Source organism: Heterocephalus glaber, unplaced genomic scaffold (genome assembly GCF_053883595.1).
Source record: "Heterocephalus glaber isolate CG9 unplaced genomic scaffold, H.glaber_assembly_v1.0 deba00001606, whole genome shotgun sequence".
NCBI classification, from domain to species: Eukaryota; Metazoa; Chordata; class Mammalia; order Rodentia; family Bathyergidae; genus Heterocephalus; species Heterocephalus glaber.
Window position 1 is genome coordinate 1918147 of NW_028258377.1, and position 11247 is coordinate 1929393.

Sequence of the window (11247 nt, forward strand, 5' to 3'; positions counted from 1 at the left end):
ATATGCTGGCTTTTGGGTGCCAGTGGAAGACTAAAGAAGGCATCTTTGAGGTCTAAGACCGTGTACCACTGATGGCTTGGGGGAAGTGAGCTCAGAAGGGTGTATGGATTAGGCACCATAGGGTGGATATCTATGACCCTCCTGTTTACTTCATGGAGATCTTGCACTGGTCGATAGTCATTTGAGTGGGGTTTCCGCACTGGCAGCAAAGGAGTGTTCCAGGCCAATTGACAGGGCCTTAGAATACCCTGAGCAAGTAATCTCCTGATGTGCGGAGTTATTCCCTGTCAGGCTTCTGGGGACATAGGGTACTGGCAGACACAGACAGGGCCTGCTCCTGGCTTTAGTTCTATATATATGGGTGATCTGCATACAGTCAGCCCCGTGCCCCCAGTTTCAGCCCAGGCTTGGGGGAACATTGCAAGCCATTTGTCCATCTCAGAGTTTGGTGGAGATGGCCCTTGGTATAACCAGTATTCATCTTCTGTGTTTACAGTCAGCACTTGGATCGGTTTTCCTTTTTGATTAAGGACCTCTGTACCCCCTGATTGGAAGTGAATTTGGGCTCCCAACTTAGTGAGCAAATCTCTCCCGAGTAATGGATATGGACAATCGGGAATGACCATGAACGAGTGGGTTACCCGGCCCACTCCCAAGTCTACCGTTCTTCAGGTAGTCCATGAATATTTTTTTATACCTGTGGCTCCTTGTACCCAGGAAGTTTTGTCAGAGACATGGCCATGAGGTTCAAGTAGAACCAAATGTTGAGCTCCTGTATCCACTAGGAACTTGACAGGTTTCCCCTCCACTTTTAGGGTTACCCTGGGCTCAGGGAGGGGTGCTGAACCCCATCCCCTCTAGCGACTCAGTTCATCCATAGCCAGGATGGGGGCCTTGGGGTGGCTTTTTGGCTTTTTAGGGCATTCTCTGGCCCAATGGCCTTCCTCTTTACAATAAGCACACTGATTCTTTTTCAATCAGGGGCGATTCCTGCGTTCCTCCTTACCTTGTCCTTCTGTCGCAATCTCTCTCAGATGACATTCACTTTCCTTTGGCTCTCCCGCAGTGGTGGCAAGAAGGATCCGAGCTAGGTTCCTAGTTTGCTGATCATTAACCTTTGCCTGTCTTTCTTCCGCAGTCTCTCTATTGTTATATACTCTTTCTGCCACTGCCACTAAGTCCTGAATACTCTTTTCTCCTAACCTGTCTACTTTCTGTAACTTTCTCCTAATATCTGGCATCGCCTGGTCAGCAAAATGAATAATAACAGCTGCCTTAGTCTCGGCGGCCTCTGGATCCATGGGAGTATATCTACGGAAAGCCTCTAAGATTCTTTCCAAAAAAACCGCCGGACTTTCATCTTTACCCTGTTGAACATCTATTTTGGCCAAATTAGTGGGCTTATGAGCCGCTGCTTTTAGACCTCCCAACAGAGTCTGGCGATAGACCCGGAGTCTCTCCTTACCTTCTGCCATGTTGAAGTCCCAGTTGGGCCGGGACAAAGGAAAAGAAGTGTTGATAGTGTCAACATTGATGGTGGGTTGACCACTGTCACCAGGAACCAATTTCCTGGCCTCATTCTGAATCCTTTCACGTTCCTCCATTGTGAACAGGATCTGGAGGAGTTGTTGACAGTCATCCCAGGTGGGCTGGTGAATGAACAAAACAGTCTCCAACAGTTGGATTAGATCCCTGGGATTGTCAGAAAACTTGGCGTGTTGTGTGTGCCAATTATAAAGGTCACTAGTGGCAAAGAGCCAATACTGGAGAGGCTGATTGCCATGCTCTTCAGGGGGTCCAGTCGTCCTCAACGGAAGGACAGTGGAATCTGCCGGCCCCACCACCGGTGAGATTGTGCAGCGGCCGTGGGTATTTTGGGCGGGGCCATCCCCTCTAGCAATGCCAGCCCAGGCATGCATTTCGTCCTCGGCTATCGTCGGGGCTCTTCCTTCCATCCCGACGGCCCCCACCGCTGGGGCTCCTCCCTCCACCCCTCCCACGGCCCCCACCGCCACCGGGGCTCCTCCCTGCGCCCCCGCTGGGGGCAGAGGGAGTGGAGGAGCGGGGTGTGGGCGGTAGGGAGAAGGAAAAAGGAGATCTTCATCAGTTCCTCCTTGGAGAACCGGGTAAAGCAGTGCTGTGGCTTTGGTGTCAGTTTGTCCTCTCCAGCAGTCTCCTCTGGTGGTTCTTTCATGCACCGCTAGGACTGCCACAGGTGGCTGCTTCTGTGGAGGCAAAAAGGGCTTGATCCAAGAGGGAGGGTTCTGCACCAGGTCTTCCCAGGTAACGATGTATGGTTCCTGGTCAGGGTGTCCCATTCGGGGACAAAAAACAATTTCTCTAACTCTTTTGACTGTTTCTAGGTCAAATGTACCCTCTGGTGGCCAGTTTACCTTAAAAGTTGGCCATTCTGATCTGCAAAGGGTGATTAACTTTTTTTTTTTAATTTCTAGATTCAAATTATGCGCTTGCTTTCTAATTAACCCGAAACGACCTGTTAACAAGGAAAGGGGGGTAGTCACAGTCTGTCCCATCGTCTCAGTCCAAGTCAACACAGTAGACAAACAGACACAACAGAAAAGCAAACCAGCATGGGATGGCAGCCTCACGCCGTACCGCGGGAGCGACCCGTACCGTCCCCCTAGGAGTCCCACAGACTTGTACTCACGGGGCACTTTGCCCCCTCCAGAAGGATCCCGGAACGTCTTCCAGGATCCCGGGTCAGTGGCCCTCGCAGCCCGTCTGCCTAGACCGTTTGCTGACCTTCCCAGAAAATGGGCCCCAGACTTTACAGACACAGAAACACTCACCAGCTGGCGTCAACCCTCCGGTACAGGAATCCTGAGGGTCTTGGGGATCCCAGATGAGCCCCCAAATGTTGTGCCCAGATCATGAAGTCCCCAAAGACCACCAAGGAGCCGATTCTGATGTAAACACACGAGGGTCGTTTATTCAAGCTCGAGCAGGGGCACTCAACTGTCACCGATGCAGCAGATCAGGATTGAGAGCCCCGAATTCCAAATCAGCAGGGTTTTTATTGTGGCTACTGCAAGGTTTGGGGATGTTCCATTTAGCAGTTACATGATTGGTTGATATTTAGCAAGCATGGGGGGTTGAGGGGTGGCTGCATGTAGAGTTTATGGGAAAAAGGAACAATCAGCACATTGACAGAATGTTCTATAGATAATGGGCCCGGGAGCAACTGTTTTCTGGGCAGACAGAGGATTGAGTTAGGAGCTGTGTCCTTCTTATCTGTTGTCCCACAGCAAGGACATTTTACCATTATTTTATGGGCACAAAGGAGACTAGGGGAATAGTTGACTTCAGTGAAGTGGAATTTATGTCAAGGCCACTTCACTGTCTTATTTTAAGATGGAGTCAAACTTTAAAATGGAGTTAGGTCTCACAGTTGATTTTTGCTTATATCTTTTTGCTTTAATAAAGATTAGGCATGAATACCACTCTGTTCTGAGTCCTTTGAGACTTCCTCATGAATCACTGAAGCTGAGGTTGGACTTAAGGAACCTCCCATATGAGATGAAATAGGAAAAAGTTATTTTGTATGGTATTTTAGACTTTCTACAACAGTAAAATCAAGATAAAAATTACTACCTGATTGAATTACAGACAGAAAAATGAAATGCCAAGGTCCTAAACCAAAGGATGGCTCCACAAAGGAGGTGACTCTTGCTGGGTCCCAAAACTCTAATATGCAATTGTTGTTAAGAGACTAGGAAATGTTTTCCAGAAGGAACTCTTGAATGTAGGCTTATGTCTTTAGAGATACCCTTCTTTTCTTTTTTAATAATAGATTCCCAAGGCCATAACTGAAACTGAAATCCTGTTTTTTTCTGTAGAGCATATCCAGAATGAAAGATAATACAAGATGTGCTTTTTTTATTCTACTGGTTTTTCTCTTGGATGATATTGCAGTTATTTGCTGTTTTTATTATTTTGTTGAGAACTCGTGTGTGTGTGTGTGTGTGTGTGTGTGTGTGTGTGTGTGTGTGTGTAGGGAACAGGGAAAGGGGATGCTACTAGAACCTCTGCAGTAAGTCCTAGTCTCCTTCGAGCCACAGCAGCACAAGGTGAATTACAGGAAAGGTAGAAAAATGAGACTGAGAAGAAACTGAGCTTTGGTTCTGATCAGTGCTGCTCTGGGCGGCAAAGATGAAAGCCCCCAGCTTACCACACCTTTTATTCAGTACATCTGGAGAAACAAATGTAACAAATGACTTGCAGAGAGTTCAGTACATCCTTGTAAACAAGATGTAACAATCCAAGAACAATGAGGAACTGAGTAGATGTTTCTTCCTCCCAGGATGTCTTCAGCTGGTGTAATCTTGTCCTGGAGAATCACAGCATCACAGGATCACTGAGGTCTCAGTTGTGACCGGAAGCCAAAATGGAATTATGTCTCGGAATTCCATAGCTGGGCTGTAGGCAGGAGAACTAGGCTAACCAAATGATTTTACCCTAAAATCATGTAGCATTGCTCCCAATGTGTGTGTGTGTGTGCGTGTGTGTGTGTGTGTGTATGTGTGTGTGTGTGTTTGTATATCTCAGTAATTCAGGAGTGGGGACAATTTTAGAAATTCAGTGAGTGAATAAATAAATGAATAAAGCAATGATTATGAAGATAATCTTGGCCATTGTGGAATCTGAGTTTGTTTTGCTAACATGCATATACTTTTCAAATATTACCAAACAGAGCTGAAAGCCAAAGACTGAGGTTGTGGGACACTTTATTAAATTGCACTTTATCTCTTTATCTCAACAGTTGAGGTATTTCCGCACCTTCACTTTTCATGTGTATGTTGATATAAAATATTTAGCTTGGTCCTCCTCCTCTTCTTGCCATTGCAGTTGGACTCAGCAGCTCAGCGCACACTGCGTGGCTTTTGCTGGGAGATCCCAGTGGGCTGTGGCAGGAGGGAGGAGGCAGCAGCAGCTGCTGTCAGGGAAGGGGACACCTAGAAGATAGTTGAAGTATTGGTAACAAGGAAATCTGTCATAGTTTGAAAACTACACACTACACAGAAAAGTGAAAATGTTTTCACATTTCCAGAGTCCAATGCAGATTTTTGTGAATGATGATCGCCCCGTGATGGCAAAGCATTCTTTGGTGTATCCAACACAAGAGGAGCTGGAGGCAGTGCAGAACATGGTATCCCACACTGAGAGGGCTCTCAAAACTATGTCTGACTGGATCGACAAGCAAGAAAAAGGCAAGAGCGAGCAGGCCGAGTCTGACAACATGGATGTGCCCACAGATGATGAGAGCAAAGAAGGGCCCGGGTAACAGAAGGCAGAACACATGACCAGGACCCTGTGGGGCATGATGCGGGTGGGCCTGGTGGCAAAGGGCCTTCTGCTGAAGGGGGACTTGGATCTAGAGCTGGTGCTGCTATGTAAGGAGAAGCCCACAACTGCCCTCCTGGACAGGGTGGCTGACAACCTGGCCATCCAACTTGCTGCTGTAACAGAAGACAAGTACAAAATACTACAGTCTGTGGATGATGCTGCAATTGTGATAAAAAATGCAAAAGAGCCCCCACTGTCTCTGACCATCCACTAACATCCCCCGTTGTCAGAGAAGAGATGGAGAAGGTGCTAGCTGGAGAAACGCTATCAGTCAATGACCCCCCCCCCCGCCCGGGACGTTCTAGACAGGCAGAAATGCCTTGCTGCCTTGGTGTCCCTCTGACACGCCAAGTGGTTCCAGGCCAGGGCCAACGGTCTGAAGTCCTGTGTCATTGTTATCTGGGCCCTGAGGGACCTGTGGACCCTTGTGCCCATCTGGGGTCCCCTAGAGGATGGGCCCTAGAGCGCCTGTGTGAGAAGTCCATCTGCACAGCCAACAGGCCAATGGGTACCTGCAAGGCCCTGCAGAGAGTGCTGAAGTGCCTGGCATCCGGCATCATGATGCCAGATGGTTCTGGCATTTATGACCCTTGTGAAAAAGAAGCCACCCATGCTATTGGGCAACTAGACAGACAGCAATGGGAAGATATCACACAGAGTGCACAGCATGCAGTGAGGCTCGCTGCCTTTGGCCAGCTCCACAAAGTCCTGGGCATGGAGCCCCTGCCTTCCAAGATGCCCAAGAAACCAAAGAACAAGAATCCAGTGGACTACATCGTTCAAATCCCTCCCAGCACCACCTATGCCATTATCCCCATGAAACACCCAATGGAGGAGGACAGGGAAGAGAAGTCCCCCAGCAAAAAGAAGATTCAAAAGGAAGAGGAGAAGGCTGAGCCTCCCCAGGCCAAGAATGCACTGATACGGTTGAACCAGCTGAAGCTGGTGCTGCAGTATAAGCTGGTGTCCCAGACAGGCCCTGTGTGCGCCCCCATCTTCACCATATCCGTGGAAGTGGATGGCAGCTCATTTGAGGCCTCAGAGCCCTCCAAGAAGACCACCAAGCTGCACGTGGCTGTTAAGGTGTTACAGGACATGGGCTTGCCGACAGGTGCTGAAGGCAGGGACTCCAGCAAGGGAGAGGACTCTGCTGAGGAAACGGAGGCAAAGCCTGCTGTGGCGGCCCTGCCCGCCGTGGTGAAAGCTGTGTCGACCCCCAGCGTCACCTTCCCCTCGGATGCCACTGCTGAGCAGGGGCCGATCCTGACTAAGCATGGCAAGAACCCAGTTATGGAACTGAATGAAAAGAGGCGAGGCCTCAAGTACGAGCTCATCTCTGAGACCAGAGGCAGCCATGACAAGCGCTTTGTCATGGAGGTCGAGGTCAGGTCGATGGACAGAAGTTTCAAGGTGCTGGCTCAAACAAGAAAGTAGCAAAGGCATACGTCAAGCTCGTTCACTGTACTTGAAAAGCTTTTCCCTGATGCCCCCCTTGCCCTCGATGCCAACGAAAAGAAGAGAGCACCAGTCCCTGTCCGAGGCGGACCAAAATTTGCTGCCAAGCCACACAAGCCGGGCTTCGGGATGGGCGGCCCCATGCACAATGAGGTGCCCCCGGCCGCCAACCACCGAGGGCGGGGCCGAGGCGGCAGCATCCGAGGGTGAGGCCGAGCTGCGGGTTTGGGGGCGCCAACCACGGAGGCTACATGAATGCTGGCTCCAGGTACGGAAGTTATGGGTACGGCGGCAACTCGGCAACAGCAGGCTATAGTCAGTTCTACAGCCACGGAGAGCATTCTGGGAATGCTGGTGGTGGCTGCGGCGGGGGCGGTGGTGGCTCTTCCGGCTGTGGCTCCTACTACCAAGGGGACAACTACAACTCACCGGTTACCCCCAAAACACACTGGAAAGAAGCCGCCACATGGGGCCCAGCAGAAGCCATCTTACTGCTCAGGCTACCAGTCCCACCAGGGTCAGCAGCAGTCCTACAACCAGAGCCAGTACGACAACTATGGCCCACCGCAGGGCAAGCAGAAGGGCCACAACCACGGGCAAGGCAACTACTCCTACTGGAACTCGTACAGCTTGCCGGGAGGTGGGGGCGGCTCAGACTACAGCTATGAGAGCAAATTCAGAGGCTACTCTTCACGGTCGAACTACAACTCCCCGGGCTCTGGCCAGAACTACAGCGGCCCTCCCAGCTCCTACCAGTCCTCACAGGGTGGATATAGCAGGAATGCAGACCACAGCATGAATTACCAGTACAGATAAAGCCCCGCGTGGACTGCGGGTTCCTCCTCCTGCACTTCTGCCCGCCCACCAGAAGATTCAGTTCGACACATCACAGCTACCACGTCAGCCAGGCAGCCTGCCAGGCACCCCACCCGTCCACGTAGCTGTGTTGTGAGGTGCAGAGGCCTCCGGCCGTGCTGTGACCCCTGTTTAGCCGTGTTTGGGACTCTGTGTCTTCAATGGTTGCCATTACAGCCTCGTCTGGGTAGAGTTTGAGTTCTTTACCATTCAGTATCCCTCTGTCTATTTACACTTGGTGTTAACGTTGACTCGTTTGTCTTGAAATAGTCATGGAAGGGATACGTCATCTGTTAATGCTTTTGTGAAGTGAGTTAAATGAGCTTTTTGTATTTTAATGCTTTAGTGTTTCAGTTTTATAAGTGAAGATTTTATTTTAAAAACCAGTGGGAGGGATTTTTGTATGTCTGGGTCATTCAGGCAGTATATCTGAGTTCAGCTGGATGTAGACAAAGAAGTAAAGTGAAAAAAAATATTTAGCTTGAAGCTGGCAAAATGTGAACAAAATAACTGTGACTACTGTTAGAAAGAAACCCAGGTTTTTCTGGAAAGTACTTGATTGTATTGAAAAACTTGTATTTGTATTTCCAAATAACCACTAACAAAACAAACAAATAAACTTAAATATACGTACCTTGGAACAAACTATTATTGTTGTGTATCAGTCATAAGCAGAGCTCTCCCGAGATGGTAAGGACTCTTGACATTCACAGACAATAGCTCAGAAATTACTCTGTTCATGGAAAATTTTAAGTTAAATTTTACTTTTTAAATAAGGATACAGTTTGATGTACTTTAGCTTTTTAAAATTTACAATATTGTTATGTTAAAAACAAACCACATTATCACATTTGTCCTATACAATCATTTGTTTTATTAATTGATGCCTATTTGCATATTTTATGCACCAGCTCTTGCAAGAACATTCCTCTCTGATGCTAGCAGATTCTGCATCTTTGCTGTCACTTAGGGACTGAAGCACGTGATACCTTCCAGGATGAAGTGAGTCTTTTAGGCATTGCATGGTTCTTCCAGATTTCATTTTTTTTATGTAACCATAGACTCTGGTGCTCCTTCTTCTTTACCCTGTCATTTGCATCTGAACTTTGTAGAAATGTTTTAAATTTAGGGTCTTACTTTTATGCAAAAGAAAATGGAAAAGTTATGCCAATACTTTTCAAAGATTATATAAAAAGAAATACCACATTAACTGTCTTGCTATATAATCACTTTTCCAAATTCATTTCCTTGGCTTTATTTTGTTTGTTTGGGTGAGATAGTTCAAGCTAACTTTTCTCCATCTTAGACTTTCTTGCTTTTTAAATACAAAATGGCCTTCTTTTCATTTGCTAAAGTTAAACGTAGAACAGAGCCCTACTAGTCAATTTAGTGGGCTTGAATCTTTCCCTCTAGTTGGTGTCAGTATTTTCTAATTCTGTGTGTGTGTGTGTGTGTGTGCACATGTGTGTATGTGTATCATACAGATTATACATGTATTGCATGTACATAATGGAAATATATGTGTGTGTAAATATACAATATACAGTGACAATGAGGGTCTACAAAAGTACACAGCAATGATCTACCCCAGATTGTTGTCTCTCTCCAGTGGGGTCTTACTGGTTCCCTGCAACACTCCCAATGTCTCCCCATTTCCCACAGAAGAGCATAACTATGGCGGAAGCCCTTCTCATAGGAGCTTCTGTCTTTTCCTCATATTATCTCTCATTGCCCATGAGAACCTTCCTAATTAAGAGCTGTCTCATCTTATTGTTCCCCCTCTGCCTTCATCTTGATTCTAATACCTCAGAAAGTTTCATTAGATACTGTTAGGGCTTAGGTCCATAATAACCCCAAGAGTTTCGTGTGTTGAAGGCCTGATACCCAATGCAACAGTGTTCACAATGTCCAGAGACAGGGCCTAGAAAGCCAACTGAATCCTGAGTGTGCTGACCTCGCTGAGCTAGCTAAACCAGCTATTAGGAGGCTTCATTGAAGGAAGGAAGTCACCACAGGCATGTCTCTGGAGGGTGCATTTGTAAGGCTCTGTGTCCCTGGTGTGTGTGTGTTTGTCTGTCTGTCTGTCTCTCTGCCCCTTCCTCTGTCCTCCTCTCCCCCTGCTGCTCTCTATGCTTCCCAGCTGCCATAAAGTGACCAGCTCTGCTCTCCACCTCCCACTGTGGAGACAGTGACCCACTGAGGACACTGAGTGGGACTGAGTGTCCCACTCAGGGACAGAGCCAAGTGACCATGGACTGAAACCATGAGCCAAAATAAATCTGGCCCTCTTTTAAGTTGTTATCTCAAGTAGTTTATTGCAGGTGACAAAAAGCTAACAGATCCCTCTTCTGAATTAGGGTAATCAGTTTTTATTGATATAATTTTGTCTCCATTCTTTCAAAAATAGTCTTCTCATTTCTTCCTGTGTGAACCACCATTCTCCTCATAGCTGCCATCGATCTTCTCTATCTGCTGCTAAATTTCTTGTAGATGCTTTCTACGGATTGCTTTCATTTTCTTGCCACTAACTTTTTTCTTGTTTGCAAATGTCTCAAGTTTTTAATTATTATCTTCAATGAGCCTTCCGATCACCAACTTAAATGGTCCTGGCTTCACCTTATCCTGATACTATAATTTGTGCTTTCTTGAAACCCTTAATAATTTATGGTCATTTTCCTCTGTGAAATAAGACTCCTTTTATTTGGCTTTTTTTCCCCCTACTGCTCCTGAATGTAATCATTTTCTTATGCTCTGTGACTCTGGTTTTTTCTATTATATGCTCACTCCTCAGAGAACACATTGATAGGTGATTTAGTCTGATGTTTCTCTAATGAGTTTAACATATAATTATTATCTTCAACCCCTCTCCCTGCTTCTAGGATGAAGAAACACTTGGTAAACATGTGCTCAATGAGTATTAGAGATAGAAAGGTGAATACTTTATGTAAACATGAACTTTTATTTAAGTATTTATAAGAATGTCAATTTTGGTGTCTAAGCTGAGATTTTAATGAAAGAAATACAAATTTTTAAAAGGTTATCTGCCAGCTTTGTCAAAGTAAAAAAACACACCAGATCTTTGTCCTGACAAGCAAGATTTCCACTGACCTAAGTGACAAATGAACACCTAGAGACATTTCTGTGTAAGGATTAAAAAGCTTCAAGTTCAACTTGATGAGTCTCAGGAATGAGTAATGGTAACAGAGGGAGGGGTACTCCAATTTTTTCATAAAGAATTCCTTAAACTTCCATACAAGAAATGAGATTTCAAAGTAATTATTTCTACAGTGATACTGTCTGTGATGATTTAATGTTCACATTATGTTAAAATGAAAAATAATGCAACTAGTGTAAAAAAGGAACACTTTAGTTTCAAAAATATTTGAGAGTTTTAAACTTTAAATTTCCTTGGTCTTAGGCATTCTTCAGTTTTGCTATATGTCTAGGTGTAAATTTATCTTTATTTTGCTTATGTTTCTTCAGTCTGGCGATTCATGCATTTTGCGGGATTGTTTCTTCCACGAGTTTTATCATTTTTAAATGTAAGTTTGATTTTCATGTGGATTGTTTTTC

The 11247-nt window shown here is 46.2% G+C and overlaps 1 pseudogene; it reads left to right on the forward strand.

Moving 5' to 3' along the window:
• The first annotated feature begins 5014 nt into the window (after window positions 1-5014).
• LOC101706907 (interleukin enhancer-binding factor 3 pseudogene) lies at window positions 5015-8195 on the forward strand (annotated as a pseudogene).
• The last annotated feature ends 3052 nt before the right edge of the window (window positions 8196-11247 follow it).